This window comes from Phoca vitulina, unplaced genomic scaffold (genome assembly GCF_004348235.1).
Source record: "Phoca vitulina isolate PV1807 unplaced genomic scaffold, GSC_HSeal_1.0 scaffold59, whole genome shotgun sequence".
Classification (NCBI taxonomy): Eukaryota; Metazoa; Chordata; class Mammalia; order Carnivora; family Phocidae; genus Phoca; species Phoca vitulina.
The window spans coordinates 8,854,608-8,871,408 of NW_022589762.1; the positions used below are offsets into that span (position 1 = coordinate 8,854,608).

The 16,801-nt window shown below is 41.3% G+C and overlaps 1 protein-coding gene across 4 annotated transcripts in view; it reads left to right on the plus strand.

Annotated features, from left to right (window-relative positions):
* Positions 1-223: 223 nt before the first annotated feature.
* RIMKLB (ribosomal modification protein rimK like family member B) overlaps positions 224-16,801 on the plus strand; it is a 61,912-nt gene continuing 45,334 nt past the window's right edge. Inside the window, exons 1-2 of one of the 4 annotated variants that reach the window (XM_032390740.1) lie at positions 11,517-11,614; positions 12,217-12,302. The gene's annotated coding sequence lies outside the window, so the exon portion shown is untranslated. Of the gene's footprint in view, positions 530-11,512; positions 11,615-11,658; positions 12,303-16,801 lie in introns of those variants that run through there. The other 3 variants (XM_032390739.1, XM_032390742.1, XM_032390741.1) reach the window with 3 other exon arrangements.

Below are 16,801 nucleotides of genomic sequence, written 5' to 3' on the forward strand. Positions count from 1 at the left end.
GAGCTCCGCGGGCTGGCCCGTCCCCTCGCCCCGGTAGCCACCCCCTGCCCGCCGCGTCGCCGCCTGGAGGGCGGGGCCGGGGCGCGCGAGGGTCCTCTGCACGCGGGCGGGCGGCGCGCGGCGCCTCGGTCTGGGGGAGCGCGGGGCGGTCTCCGCCGGCGTCGCGCGCGCTGTGTGTGAGCGGAGTCGCGTGCGCGCGCACTACAGACGAGTGAGGGAGTGAGGGAGCGAGGGAGCGAGGAGCGGCCGGGTGTGAGTGTGTGTGGGGGTGGGGGCGAGTGTGTGTGGGAGTGGGGGTGAGGGAGATCCAGACAGACCGCGAGGCTGTGAGAAAGTGGGCGAGTGTGCGAGGGCGCCCGGCCTGGCTGCGGGAGCCGCGGTGGTGGAGGAGAAAGGAGGCGGCTCCCGGCATCCCTCCCCCCTCCCCCCTCCTTCCCGGACTTCCAGCCCGCCCGGCAGCCCGCGGTTCCCTCGGAGGCCCCAGTCCGGTTCCGCTGGCCGAAAGCGAGGGAGGAGCCGCCCGAGCCAGGTGAGCGGTGCGATCGCTTCTCTCCGAGCCCGGTGTAGGGGCGTGAGGCGGAGGCGCGCCCGCCCCCGCGCCCCTCCCCCCAGTGGGCGACTGTGGCCGAAGGGACTCGGCGACGAGCCGGGGCTCGGCCGGGGCAGGGAGCGGGGCCGGGCGCGCCGGAGATTGTGAAGGCCGGGGTGGGGGTGGGGGGTCCACTCCTCAGCGAGAGGCGGTGGGGAGCCCGGGCGGGTCGTTGTGCTGGGAGGGGGCTGATGAAGCCGTGTGCGTGCGACGGGAGAACTGTTGGAGAGGCAGCGACCTCGGGCGTGAAGTGTGCTTCCCCCTGTTTGTGAGGGGGTGTGGTAACCCTGGGAATGCTTGTTGGAGTAAAACACGCGTTGTGCCAACCTGTCCTCGAGAGTGTGGTAATCTCTCCTGCCCCTGCTTCCATCAGACGACATTCCTGTGGTGTGACCGAGGGAGGAGGATGTGTTCGTCCTGCACTTGAGTATGGCTTAAATTCCCTGTTTTCCTCCTGACGCGTAAGATTTTAGATAGTCTGACAGTCATTCCTCTTTCTCTTTTGACAGCCCTTTGGATAAGAATGGGGTGACAAATAATTGCTTAAATTTTTTTTTTGTCAGCATTTGACCACGATGCAAATCTTGCCTCCCCACCCCTTCCCTTTAAAAACCCCCAAATAGTTAGGAGATAGTAACTTCAGATTTGCCTTACTAATGTATCCTTATCTGTGATTGCAGATTTGTAATCCCAGTATTTTATCCCATTTGTGGGTATGAATAGAGTTGGGGTGTTAATTGTATTCAGTGAGTGAGGTTATTACGCTAACCGTGTTGAATGTAACTTCGATGTAAATTCTTTCAGCGTGCTGTTATTTTCCCATTAATTACATAAATCGTTCTCACATCTTTGGGGAGTTGGATTAAATTCTAAATCTGTATGGAAAGTACATGGGCAGCCTAATATGGAAGATACTCCTTTTCTGTGGGCTCGATGTTTATTATATTTAATGAAGTTTGTAATTATTAACTGTAACCATTAGAATTTAAATGCCATGTAGATCTCATTTCTTTCACAGCATTGGGCAGTTTAAAGGTCTTTTTTTCTGTTTCTTAAAAAATTCATTGTCAGAATACTTTAAGATACTCATTTGGAATAAAACACTCTGAAATTCCAGTGACAGAGAGTGAGTATTTTCTAACTTTTAGAATGACAACCTCTAATTTTAGAAATTAACAGTCATAGTTAAATTTCTTTTCTAATGTTTACTGTGTGATATTTGGTTAGTGTGTCAAAGGGGAGGAGGCCTATTTTGTTTAGAGGTAATCTTTTGTTTATTACTTTCTATCTTGGTTAGTGCAATTAATTTCCTTCTTTCCTGTAATAGATTCAGTTGTTTGGCAAGATGGCTGTTGATGTTTTTATCTTTCTCTGTCTCCTTTTTTTCTTTCTTGTTTTCTCTAACCCCCCCCCCCCCCCCCCCCCCCCCGGGCTGGAGTCCGCTTGTCAGGGAGGGGGTACTCTGTGATTCTGAGAACAGAGAGGTCAAGAAGGGGAACAGCAAATTCAGTCACATAGAATCCTCCACTCAGTGAAGATCCTTTTTTTGGTTCCTGCCTTCCCCCTGCAGGGGGTAAGGAATTGTATATATCTACCCTTTAGACTGGGGCTACCAGCTAACATTCCTCTACCTTAGTTTCTGGTAGATATCTTCAAAATTTTTTTTTCATTTTCTTAGATTCCCTATTGAATACATTAGCATCTTAGTGTGGAGGGAGAATGACAACAACAAATTTCCTTTTTTTTCTTTCCCTTCTCATTCAGTCCCCTTTTCCTCTCCAGAGGGAAATTACTAGCAATGTTTTATAAATCCTCTATCCCTTCTTAATCATATGAAGAAACACACTAAAGAGAACATTTTTTTTTTTTTTTTTTTTTTACCTCAGACCAATGAATGCCAACCAAGCTTCAGGCATTAGTGTTTTGGGGCACAGGATGAAACATGGCTTTAAAAAAAAATCTCTCCCAGTTCTGCTTTGGGAGAGTTTGTACTTACCTGGGATTTGCTACTGGGGTAAGTCACTAGACGGATCTCTCAACTTCTCCCTTCCCTATGAGCTGAAAGAACATCATGAACACTGGAACAGGTTGGGGCGGGGGAGAGAACAGAGCCGGTTGTTCCACAGTTTGAGAAGTAGCTTTTGTCCTCTTTCTCTGGGAAGCAGGCATAGAGTCCTAAATTGAGTGAAAGAGGGTGGAGTAAAAACTTCTATACCCGGGAACAACATTTGAAGAGTGAGAGAAAACTAAACATAAAGTAAAGGAAGGAATTTTGTATGTTGCTTACTGACAATTGGGGGTGTATTTTAGTGATGTGGATTTGTAGAGAGTGTATGACAGGTTAGTTTTATTCTCTGCAAGTGGGATTAAGTCACAAGCATATGGGAAAAGAGCCTTGAGAAATTACAATCTAATATTATTTTAAAATCTGGAAGTAGACTGTGATAGGAATGTTTAATGTTAACTGTACTGGCATGTGCAGTTGTTTCAAGAGAGCTTGAATAGGAGAGATTAGGTACAGATGTTGAGGAAATTGTCTTTCATTACTTGGGAATTTTCCTGGTTGTCATATTAAGGATTGTTAAATAATAATATACTACCTCAAAATACCTGTACATAATGTATTTTAGATTCATGTACCATATGTATCTGTGTACATCATAGGTTTGCAGAAAGAACTGACTTTCTGGCTTCATGGTAACTCATGCCATGGTATTTTTTCAATGTTTTCTTTTCCAGTGATCTTTTCCTTTCAAAATTGGCTTATAGGACAAAAGCCACAGAGCTAGCCAGCTCTACTCCCTTAGAGCCTGGTCTGCATGGAACCCATCTGCTTATATCTTTTTTACTCTTTTTACTAAAATTATAGGTTTTTTTTTTCCCCTTTGACTTTAATTGTTAACAAAGCTAATTATTTAAGGATGAGTTGTATAATGGCAATGGAAAGTAGCATTAGGCTTGGGTTGTTTGTTTTTTATGAGAAACTGAAAAGATAAATTTTGAATTTTTTAAAAAAGACTTATTTATTTGAGAGAGAGAAAGGGGAGGAGTAGAAGGAGAGAATCTTCAAGCAGACTCCCTGCTGAGCACAGAGCCCAACTCAGGGCCCTGTCCCATGGCCCATGAAATCATGACCTGAGCGGAAACCAAGAGTCACCAACCAAGCCACCCAGGCATCCTGATAAATTATGAATTTTTGACAGCTGTGTTTAGATCTTATGGGTACATATTTGCCTGGTATTAAATACTGAAAATAGCTATGGTTTGTTTGTTTTTTGATACTGCCTTAAAATTCAATATAACAAACTGCTTTAAAATGATTCCTAACCCCCTAACCCTTAACATTTGTCTGTCATACATAAGGTTCTATGTTACCTGCTGGGGATAATAGAGAATAAAACAGGGATTCTGTCTTCATGGAGATCACAATGTAATTTCATTGATCCTTGTTCTTTTCATCTAGCAGTCTGTTCTCCCAGCGGTGTCTGGAGGAGTCTACTAGATTCTTGTAAAATGTGTACCAATTTGTCAATTGATAAAGTAACAAATTTGTATAAACATTGATATGCCCAAATAATTTTTACTACGTACATCACCAAGTTGTGACCAATAAAAAAATTCTACAGTTGTTGAATCACTGTATTGTACACCTGAAACTAATATAACACAGTATGTGAACTAACTGGAATTAAAATAAAAACTTAAATTCCAAATCTGCCCCTTAATGATTTTACTCTATTCAGCTCCTTATTTTCCCTTTCTTCCCCCATCCCTTGTTTTAACCCTTTTTGATACTAGTTCTTGGCTTCATGTTCTTAGGAATATAGAAATAAGGTCTCCAAAATAGAACAGGGATTTGCTATATTAGATCACACCAGTTCTCTCTTATTGCTCCACTGTCCCATATTTGGCAGGATTTCAAACTTTGATAATTTATCAGAAAACTACGACTTGGAAATCCATGCAGATTTGTCTAAATAGCAAACGTCAAATATTTCCTGAGTTCTTGGTTGTTAGCTTATTACTTTGACATGTGATTTAGTTAGCCATATCTGTATATCTTTCAGCTTGACTCTATTAATAGTTTCCTAACTCATTTTTTTTTTTAAGGTTTTATTTATTTAAGAGAGAGAATGAGAGAGAGAGCGTGCACGAGAGTGGGGAGGGTCAGAGGGAGAAGCAGACTTCCCGAGCAGGGAGCTGATGCGGGACTCATCCAGGGACTCCAGGATCATGACCCGAGCCGAAGGCAGTCGCTTAACAAACTGAGCCACCCAGGCGCCCCTCCTAACTTATTTTTCAATGTGATGTCCAGAAAGTAAATTTGGAAGGCCCAACATTTAACATGTTAAGCATGATGGACTTTTTTTTTTTTAAAAGATTTCATTTTTTTAAGTAGTCTCTACTCCCAATTTGGGGCTCTAACTCACAACCCTGAGATCAGGAGTTGCATGCTCCACTGACTGAGCCAGTCAGGTACCCCTAAACATAATGAACTTTGAGGGAGCCACACTGTGCACTGCATCTCAGGAAGATTTTGCAAATTTTGTGCCATGTTGCAGAGAGAGATACTTTGATTCCTGTATTAAGTGAAATCATTAGAAATTTTATTTGGATTCCAGAGAAGACTTTTTTAAAAGAAGATTTTAAGTAATTTTTACACCCAACGTGGGGCTCGAACCCACAATCCAGAGATGAAGAGTGGCATGCTCCACCAACTGAGCCGGCCAGGTGCCCCATGCAGAGAAAATTTTCTTAAAAAGTTTAATTAGGGGGGCCTGGGTGGCTCAGCTGGTTGGGTGGCTCAGCTGGTTGAGTGTCTGCCTTCGGCTCAGGTCATGATCCCAGGGTCCTGGGATTGAGTCCTGCATTGGGCTCCCTGCTCCGCGGGGACCCTGCTTCTCCCTCTGCCTCTCTCTCTCTCTCTCTCAGGAATGAATAAAATCTTAAGAAAAAAAAAAAATTAAAATGTTTAGTTTTATATACCACAAACTACTTTGGGAAATTTAGTAACAAAGCTACAGGTAATTTAAAACATATTTTTCTGATCCTTTAGGTGAATATGTGTAAAAATTTGCATGTTAATTTGCTTATGACAGTTTTTTCCTTCTCCAGTTTTCTTTTTACTGTGGCAAAATAAACAGCACAAAATTTACTGTCTTAACCATGTTTTAAGATCGCAGGTTGGTTGGGCACCTGGGTGGCTCAGTCGTTGAGTGTCTGCCTTCGGCTCAGGTCATGGTCCCAGGGTCCTAGGATGGAGTCCCACATTGGGCTCCCTCCTTGGCGGGGAGTCTGCTTCTCCCTCTCCTACTGCCCCTGCTTGTGTTCCCTCTCTCGCTGTGTCTCTCTCTGTCAAATAAATAAAAAAATCTTAAAAAACAAAACGCAGGTTGGTGATATTAACTATATTCATATTTTTGTGCAACTATCCACCATATTCATCTCTAGAATTCTTCATACCAGTAAAACTAAGTCTTGATTCCAACCAACACCCCAGCCCCTGGCAACCACCATTCTACTTCTGTGAATTTGGCAGTTGCATACTGGTACATAATGTCCTCCAGGTTCATCCATGTGGTAGCATGTATTGGAATTTAATTCTTTTTTTAAGGCATTGTATGTATATTCTGTGTTTTACTCATTTATTCATCTTTCGACGAACATTTGGGTTGCTTCCACCGTTTAGTTATTGTAACGCTGCTGTGAACCTGTGTACAGATACCTCTTTGAAAACTTTGCTTTCATTTCTTTGGGTTATATACCTAAAAGTAGAATCACTGGATCATATGGGAATTCTTTTTTTAATTTTTTGAGGAACTGCCATACTGTTTTTCATAGCTGCTGCACCATTTTACATTCTGACTTAACAGTTTTCAAGGCTTCCAGTGTCTCCACATGGTCCCCAACATTTGTTTTCTGTTTTTTTTTAAAAGATTTTATTTATTTATTTGAGACAGAATGAGAGAGAGAGAGCGAGCACAGGAGAGGGGGGAGGGAGAAGCAGGCTCCCTGCCGAGCAGGGAGCCCGATGTGGGACTCGATCCAGGGACTCCAGGATCATGACCCGAGCCGAAGGCAGTCGCTTAACCAACTGAGCCACCCAGGCGCCGTTTTCTGTTTTTTGATAGTAGCCATCCAATATGTGTGATTGACTTATGTCGTTTTGATTTGCATTTTCCTAATGATTATTGATGTTGAGCATCTTTTGTTGTGACATTTTAATATCAGATATTTTTAACTCTGTGAGGGTTGGGATTATGTTTTGTTTACCAGAATATTTTTAGAGTGCATAGTAGGCAATCAGATATTAATTGAATATATTATTGAATCAAATAGTTTGTGTATTTAGTACTTATGTTCTTACTTGATCTGAGATTAAAACTAATTTTTGACTTTGAAGAGTTTGCCTTTTCTGGAGGGAGGATATAGAAATACTTTTCCAGGGGTGCTGTGAAAATAAATGTAAAAGTGAAATGGATCAAATGTAAGATGATCATGTTACTGTAAAAAGAAAATCTGTCTTACAAACAATACCACTACATGCTGACATATGCAGACTTAGCTGTTAAGGTAATAATTTCCTATAACTTTTGAGCAAGGTATGACAAACCATACTTAAGGTAAAGTTCTGTGGCTTGTAATAAAAAATTCCCAAATATCATTGACATAAGCAAAAGAGGTAGTAAGTAGTCCAAGGTCATAGCACCACACAGTTGTCAGGGATTCAATTCTAACAGGTAGCTGTGCTTTTCCTAGGGTTCACTCCTGTCCTTAGAGTCCAGGTGGTTATTAGAGCTGTAGCTATAATATTTACATTGCAGGTAGCAAGATGGAAGAAGGGCCAAGGAATAGTATACCTCTCATCAAATATGCATTCTGAAAGTTGCAGTGCAGTGCTTTCAGGTCTCATTACTTACATGACCACATCAAGTTGCAAGAAAGCCTAGGGAATTCAGTCTTTTACTTACATGGCATTATGTTTAACTAGCAACAGATATCTTATTACTAAGGAGTCAGTAGAAAATGAATATTGGGGAGCAAGTGATAATCTCTGCCATGGAGTGTGTGGAATTTCAATTCACCCTGGGCTTTATTACTTTCTAATTTGCAAATTTAGACAAGGTTAACTAACCTCTTTCCTAGAACAGCTTCACCTGCCAAATGAAGACAATAATGTATCAAAGGGATGGTTGTGAGGATTAAATGAAAGGATACAAACAAGTCTACTAACACAGGATTTGGTATATATAATCACTCTAAATGTGGACTTATATTTTTATCCAAATTCCTTTCACTGTCTTTAGGTATGATAGAAAAAAGTAGAAAGAAATCAGAAAACCTGAATCCTACCTACTCTTGGCTTTATTATTGTGATAACTTGGGCAGGCGATTTCTTAAAAATGGGAAAATAGGGGCACCTGGGTGGCTCAGTTGGTTAAGCGACTGACTTTTGGTTTCGGCTCAGGTCATGATATCAGGGTCTTGAGATTAGCCCTCTGTTGGGCTCTTTGCTGGTGAAAATGGGAAAAGTCTGTATTCCTTACATAATTACATGTAGTTGAAATGAGAAAATATATGTGGAATGTGTTTCATGAGCTGTAAATGAAGAATTTTTTTTAAAAATTTTATTTATATATTTGAGAGAGAGAGAGGAGCAGGGGGAGGGGCAGAGGGAGCTGGAGGAGCGGATCCTGGCTGAGCAGGGAGCCTGCTGTGGAGCTACATCCCAGTATTCCAGGATTATGACCTGCACTGATGCTTACGGCAGACGCTTAACCGACTGAGCCACCCAGGCGCTGCAATGGAGAATTTTTAACCTTATCTGTATGCATTGTTTTGCCTTTTCCTACATATGTTTCTTTGTATGAAGAAAGGGAATCTATAGGTAATTATCTATATATTTCATAGTGTTGCCCTTTCTTAATTTATCTGTTTTAACACTCATGTTTTACCATTATTTTTTTCAGTCTTTTGATAAAGGGATCATGTTACTGTGTTTGGTTAGGAAATCATTGTCCTCTTTGACCCATAATTGTGCATGTAGCTTTTTAAAAAAGGTGTCATAGGTAAAAGAGCTATAAAAAGGGGAGAGTAATGAGCGAGTGTGTGAAGTACCCTTTGGGACCTTACTTGTTTGCTCTGTTTTTGAGGTATGTTCTTTTGAGTATAAAGAGAGAACTGTGAGAACTGTCATACAGTTTTTTTCTGTCACAGCTCTAAAGACAACTTTGATTAATATCTAGCCTTCTGCTCCTATTTTCACAGCATTCCATTCTACCTTAAAGTTAATGTGACAAACACCTAAACAGTGATATTTTAAGTGGTATCTTAGCTAAAGGATGAGATTGTATAAGAACTACCAAGGTTTCAGAGGGACATTTTTTTGGTGGTCATTTATTGATGAACATTATTAGTGTGTAAAGGGGTAATTGGACTAAGACAGTTACTCGGTTGTTTCTGAGACTCTTTGGAGGTTTTCAATTTATCATTCATTCATTTTCTGTACCTTTGATAAGAGCTACAGGGGCACTTGCGTGGTTCAGTCAGTTAAGTGTCTGCCTTCAGCTCAGATCATGATCCTAGGGTCCTTGGAACAAGCCCTACATTGGGCTCCCTTCTCGGCGGGGAGCCTGCTTCTCCCTCTCCTTCTGCAGGTCCCCCTGCTTGTGCTTGCACTCTCTGTGTCAAATCTTAAAAAAAAAAAAATATATATATATATATACACACACACACACACACACACACACACACACACATGTTTTACTTTATTTTTACAAGATTTATTTAGTTTTTTAAATAGCAATTTTATTTTTTGGACTTAATTTTTTTTTTTTTTAAGAAATAGACTTTTTAAAAGATTTTATTTATTGAGAGAGAGAGTAAGCACAGAGGGAGAGGGAGAAGCAGACTCCTTGCTGAGCAGAGAGCCTGTTGCAGGGCTCAATCCCAGGACCCTGAGATCATGACCTGAGCTGGAGGCAGATGCTTAACTGACTGAGCCACCCAGACTCCCCCTAAATTTTTTATTTATGTAATCTCTACACTCAACATAAGAGTTTGAACCCACAACTCTGAGATCTTACCAACTGAATCAGCCAGGTGCCCCCTCACCCATCCTTCTTAATACTTTTATTCCTTTATCCCTTATTCACATTCTTTCTCATTTTAACAGTAATTCGGATCCACTTGTAATAGACTTTTGGATAGTGCAAGGGAAAGGAAAGAGGAAAAATTTATATATATCCCAAAATGTGAGGTCTTTTTTGTGGAGTGGGATTGAAAAGAATTGGAGGCATTAGAAGTCACTGAGAGAAAAAGCATTGATAAAGAGATCCTCTGTTAATATCTGGAACATCACAAAGTTAGTGTTAAAAGGTACATTTTTCTATTAAGTCAAGTAATAGGCACATAGTGTGATTTGAAGGGAAACTGTTAGGACTTAGAATCAGAAATTCTCTTGAAATTCAATCTGTGCTATTTTTTGGTGAAAAAAATTTTATGTATGTCTCTCAACCTCAGTTTTGTTTTTTTTTTTAAGATTTTATTTATTTATTTGGCAGAGACACAGCGAGAGAGGGAACACAAGCAGGGGAGTGGGAGAGGGAGAAGCAGGATCCCCACTGAGCAGGGAGCTTGGTGCGGGACTTGATCCCAGGACCCTGGGATCATGACCTGAGCCGAAGGCAGAACCGATTGAGCCACCCAGGCGCCCCACCTCAGGTGTTTTTTTTTATTTTAATTTTAATTTGGATTCCTTTATTTGTGAGGCCAAGCATAGTTTTATATGTGTTTTGATAATTTGTTTCTTTAACTGTAAAATGGTTACTGTAATACCTGAGGTTTAGTTGAATATAGCATGTATGAAAATGTTCAGTATTTGAACTTTGATAAGGCATGTAATCATTCAGCATCTTCACACATGTTTCTGTTATGGCATACAGTGTTTTAGAAATGCTAGGTTCTGAGGATAGAGAAGAAGACTTAACTCCTGGGCGCCTTGGGTGGCTTAGTCGGTTACACGTCTAACATCGGCTCAGGTCGTGATTCCAGGGTTCTGGGATCGAGTCCCACATAGGGCTCCCTGCTCAATGGGGAGTCTACGTCTCCCTCTGCCCCTCCTCCCTGCTTGTGTTCTCTCTCTCTCTCAGATAAATAAAATCTTTAAAAAAAAAAAAAGACTTCTATGTCGAGTGAGATAAGGTTAAATTTTTTTTTTAAAGATTTTATTTATTTATTTGACAGAGACACAGTGAGAGAGAGAACACAAGCAGGGGGATGGGAGAGGGAGAAGCAGGCTTCCCTCGGAGCAGGGAGCCCAATGCAGGGCTCGATCCCAGGACCCTGGGATCATGACCCGAGCGGAAGGCAGATGCCTAACGACTCAGCCACCCAGGCACCCCAAAGTTAAATTTTTGTGTGGAAATAGGCCCATGAACTTTTTCAAGTTTGTCATATAGGGAAAAAATGTGCACCGCCCCCAAATATGTTTCAGGACCCTAGTTTGAGAAACACCAACTTAAAGTAGGCTTATTCTTTGAAAATACCTTTGAATTACGATTTAGCCCTGTAAAAGAGAAATTGTCTTTTTAATCAATAGAATCATTTAAAATACGCATCTACATGAAGACATACTTTTAAGAATTTATCTTACAGCGCTGGCAGAGTTATTAAAAATAAAACTAAACATACCGTATAATTGCTAGAATATACATATAACAAGATAATGTAGATTCACAGAGTTAGGATGATTTTTAGGAGTTGGAAGAACTTAACAGGTGCATTAAGGATTTACTTGTTTTTATTTTATAGAGAGAGCGCAAGTGGCGGGAGGGGCAGAGGGAGAGAGAATCCTCAATCAAGCAGGCTCCCCGCTGAGCACAGAGCCTGACTTGGGGCTCAATCCCAGGACCCTGAGATCATGATGTGAGCTGAAATCAAGAGTCAGATGCTTAACTGACTGATGCACCCAGGCACCTCAAACTTAACAGATGGATTAACTCCTGAGCTCAAAAGTTCAGTAAGGTAGGTCTAGGATATATATTCTAAGCGGAAGGAAGCATGAGAGAATGCAGTGTGTTCAGAAAATTGGTAAATGGGAGAGAGTAGATTGCAGAAGATTAGTTTGGGGGGGGTGTTTTTAGGTGTTCAGTGATGATTGTACTGGGGATGAACAGTAAAATTCAAGTGATATTTAGGAGATGGAATTACTGTGGTGTGTGTATATTGAAGTAGTGAATGAAAGATAGAAGTAAATGATGCCCAAGTTTCTGAATTAAGTCCTTAAATTAGTATGGGTATATCAGTCAGTATTCTTCTGAGAAACAGAACCAATAGGAAATTGTATATACGTGAAGACAGACTTAAGGTAGGGAAAGAGAGAAAGAAAGAAATAGAAATTAATTTTAAGGAATTGGTTAGTGTGATTGTGGCTAGTCTGAAATTCATAGGGCAGGCCAGTAGGTTGGAAATTCAGGGAAGGACTTAATACAGTCTTGATGCGTAGTTAACTTTGTGAAACCTGTTTTTGCTCTGTAGACCTTCAACTGATTGGGTGAGGCCCACCCACATCATAGAGGGTAATCTTCACTGTGTCAACTTATTACAGATTTTAATCATATTTACAGAATACCTTCATAGTAACTGAACCATTGTCTAGCCACGTTGACACAAAATTGAACTGTCAAATTGAGAAATCCAGGTGTTGAAGCAGGTATGTGAATAAAATCAACTTTTTACTTGCTCAACTGAGGCAATAGTCAGTGGCATTTAGTTAGAGATGCCCACTAGGCAGATTGAAATAGGATCTCAAATTCAGTTGAGAACTGTTTGGAAAGAGATTTAGTAGGTCAGTATTCAAATTTTAACGATAATAGCTGAAACATGGCTGAGGATGGTAGTTCTAAGAGAAAGGAGAGAAGGGTTCAAGAAGGAAGCCCTGGGGGTTATGTATAGAGAAAGAACTGTCAGGAGAAAAGAGTCACAGAAAAGAAGACTGAAGGAGTGCCCAACTCAAGTTACAGAAATTTGTTATTTTTCTCTATAAGCATGATATAACTCCCATATTCCCCATCCAAGACAGAAATGATGTCATCAAAAGCACATCTGGAGCCAAATGGAGTCAATTCTTATTTGTACATTAGTATGTATATTTTCCTTATCTAACCTTTATTCTTTTTCAGTGTTTTGATTCTAAGTTCACATGCTGTGTCTTATCTGGAATAAGTAATGTTCCTAGAAGTAAGAGGTGCCTTAATATCTTCATGGTAGATTTTAATTGTGCTTTCTTCCTAGCAGAATAAGTACCATTGGGAAGGGGTCTCAGAAAAATGAATGAAGCACTTTATGATTAATTAGTCCTGCCTAGACTATTGACAGATGACAGGGACTTTTTTTTTTTATTGGTGTGTGTATCCAGAAGTTTGCATGGGAAAACTGTACCTAATATAAATGTAAATTTTCTTTGTCAAATGTCTCTTAATCAATAGCATTTATTTGGTATCTGATATTTGTACATTGTTTTCCTTGATACCTTGGTGGGGGGAATGAACCATTTTACTTTTACAAAGGACTCTTTACTGTCTTTTAAAATAGTGAATATAATCTGATGTTTTATTTTTAAGACTCAGGACTATCATTTTATTGGTGTACTTTTGGTCTCTTGGTATATGCGCTGCCGAAGCGAGCACAGAGAGAGAGAGAGAGCACATGAGGGGGAAGGGTCATAGGGAGAAGCAGGCTCCCTGCTCGTGGGACTCGATCCCGGGACTCCAGGATCATGACTTGAGCTGAAGGCAGTCGCTTAACCGACTGAGCCACCCAGGCACCCCCTTGGTCTCTTGGACTGTAGATTTACCGTTACGCTTTTGACTTATCAGCAGTTTTTTGTTTTTTTTTTTTTCCCCTGGATGTTCATGAATGGGATAAATAGAAAAGTAGATATGTTGGAGGAGGCGCTGGCCTGCTGTTCTCCACCTGGCCCACAGGAAGGTGGCCTCCCAGGTCCAGGAGGGCCATGGGGGTGGGGTGGGGTGGGGAGGGGGAGAGAATGCAGAGCCTCTGCCTTTGTGGTTGGAGAGTCTTTACCTCCTTTCCTGGGTATTCTTAGATGTGAATCCCAGTGGAGCAGCCTGATAGACAAGCCGCCCTGGGTACCTGAGGACGGTCATCTGCTCCTCTACCTGTTGAAATAGGAGTGGACCATTGGTTGAAGGAGAGAGTTGTGCTCTTTGTTTCTCTGGCAATAAAATGGTCTTTGGAGATCACTGTAAAATTATAATGGATAAAAAATTGGACAGGTGTCACTTGAAGATACCAGGACAAATGGAACAGTAATTAACAAGCTGGAAGTTGTTAAGCTTACTTGCCCTTTTCCTGGAGATGTCATCTACTTTGGTGTACATTGGAATACAGTGTGGTATACCTCTGTGATTCTTTACATGAAAAGCAAGACAAAGCATAAGAATCTTTTGAAGCTGATAAAGAAAATGTATTCCATAAGAACAAAGATAATCTCGGGGCTGGGCAAGGTCATGATCCCCAGATCCTGCCATATTGACTGCCACTAGGTGGGTTTGAGGAACCACAATCATTGACATTGATGTTGGACCTCTTCAAGACAGTGTCTACCTCTTTCATAGAGTCTTCTGCAGAGCATCTCTCCAGTTTCAGATCTGGGGGTGTGAGTATCCCCTATGAAAGCCTTGCAAAGATTGGGCTGCTCCATTGGGAGAAAATGAAAGGAGGGGCACCTGGGTGGCTCAGTCAGTTAAGCATCTGCCTTTTGCTTAGTTCGTGATCCCCGGGTCCTGGGATTGAACCCTACATCAGGCTCCCTGCTCAGTGGGGAGTCTTATTTCTCCATCTCCCTCTGTCCCCTCTCTCCCCCGCCCCCAGCTCATGCTCTGTCTCTCACTCTAATAAGTAAATAGTGTTTTTTTAAAAAAATGAAAGGAGATGGGGAGGCTAATCTGAACTTGCAGTTGATGGTTTCATACCAGTGTGGAAACACCCAAAGATTAAGCATGGGTATCAGAGCTGCAGCCATGATGCTCATGTGCATCATCTGTCAGGAGTTGCTGCACAACTACATGAGATTGCAGCCCAGGAGTGTTTTTATTGTCTGGTTATAGAATCATTGAAAACACCATGTGTTAATGTTGTGGCCTGGGCATTTTCCACAAGTTGACATACCAGTATTGGCGAACATTCCTACTTCCCAGTTGCCAGTGGCTTTAACATCCTATCCTGATTTGTGTATCAGCAGCCACAACTGCTATACTCACTCAGTGAAATTCAGTCATATCATTGAACAGATGTTCAAGACCTAAGTGTCAGGGAAGGCACCAAGATGGCTTCAGAGTATTGGAGGTCATTGACAGGGTGTTTCAAGAACTACTCCGTCTAAACATCTTAAGGTCATTTTTATATGCCCCTCTCAAGGGAAACTGGGGAGACATTAGGTACTCTGGTGCGACTTTTCTTACGTGGAGCTTTTCCTTTGAGTGAGACTTTTTAGTGACCACATCTTCAATTCGTATCTAGCCTAAGGCTTAAGAGGGTATGTTCTTTTTTTAAGAGGTCATGTTCTTGACCACAGCTCTGGAACAAGAACACAAGGGGTCAGGAGGCTCTGGGCACCAAGCAATCCCTTTGCTGGTTACTTTGGGTCTTGGCCTGATGCATCACATCTGAGAGCTCTTCCCTTGCTTTTCCACAGCTACAGGTCACACTCGTGTGTATCTCCTATGTTATTTTATTCCTTCCCTGCTTTCCTGTGATTGATGCCTTGAGACCCTGGGTTGTGGGGCAGGTGGGTGAGTGTGGCAGGCATGGCAGGCTAAGGTTTGGGGTGGGGGCTGTGTGTATGTGTGTGGTGGTGCATCTGGCTCATGATGTTCTAGTCACCATGTGTATCTATGGAGCAGACCTTTCTGACTGAGACCCTGGAGAGTGTGTGAATGGTGCATGAGGGACCATTTCCAGCTCTGATGCTGGAAGCCGCCCATCTGTATGGCCATTGCTTCCTCTAGTTCTTACCCTCATCCTTTTTTCTATGTTAGGTTTGCTAGGTCATCTGGGGGGGGGGGGTATTAGGAATTTTTTTAAAGTAGGCTCCATGCCCAACGTGAGGCTAGAACTCAGGATCCTGAGATAAAGAGTTACATGCTCTACTGACTGAGTCAGCCAGGGGCCTCAGGAATTTTAATTTTGTAAAGTTTTTTTTTTTTTTTTTTTTTGCTTGAAATCACCTGTTAACGTTTGTTAGTAAAACTTGTAACTTTTTGCTTCTTAGGAAAATTTTCAACTGTTGTCTTGCTCATGATGCAAACTCTGAGAAGCAGCACTCTATTTGTGGAAGGAAGTGCTTTTTTGTATTCTAGTAAACAATCTGTTTGTTTAAAAAAATTCTATTTAAAGTAAGCATAAAAACCTTGAGTAAGAGCATGCTATCCCCTGACTCAAATAAATTTTAGTGACCAGCACTTACTGTTTTTTTAAGGTTGTTTTTCCCATATTCTTGAACTATTTATTTTGATTGACGTTGGTATATAAATGATTTCAGTGTTGATACTCCTAGTAATACAGGTGTTACTGTGTCATTATTTATGTTTTTTTTTTATTTAAATTTTTTATTGTTATGTTAATCCCCATACATTACATCATTAGTTTTAGATATAGTGTTCCATGATTCATTGTTTGTGCATAACACCCAGTGCTCCATGCAGAACGTGCCCTCCTCAATACCCATCACCAGGCTAACCCATCCTCCCAACCCCCTCCCCTCTAGAACCCTCAGTTTGTTTTTCAGAGTCCATCGTCTCTCATGGTTCTTCACTGTGTCATTATTTAAAACATTTCTATAAATGTATTTGTAATAAAATACACATAAATATAACAAGGGAAGAAAATTGAATAAAAAACTAACTGCAGATATACTGATGATTACAGTCTCATCTATTTTATATCAAGGGATTTGCATTTTGGGGGAAGGAGTAAATCAGCCAAAAGTAGATGATGAAATTAAAGTACATTCCTAGATAGTATATAAGAATACAGGAAATGACATTGAATTTGATACAGAAAATGGGACTTCTACTAAGTGATCTGCTGTAATTATAAAACTGCAGTGGTAGCTTCCCCAGTGGAAGATGGAGAAATTTTGTTTCATGGGAAGTTGTGAGTTTCTATATTTCTAGTGGTATAAAAATT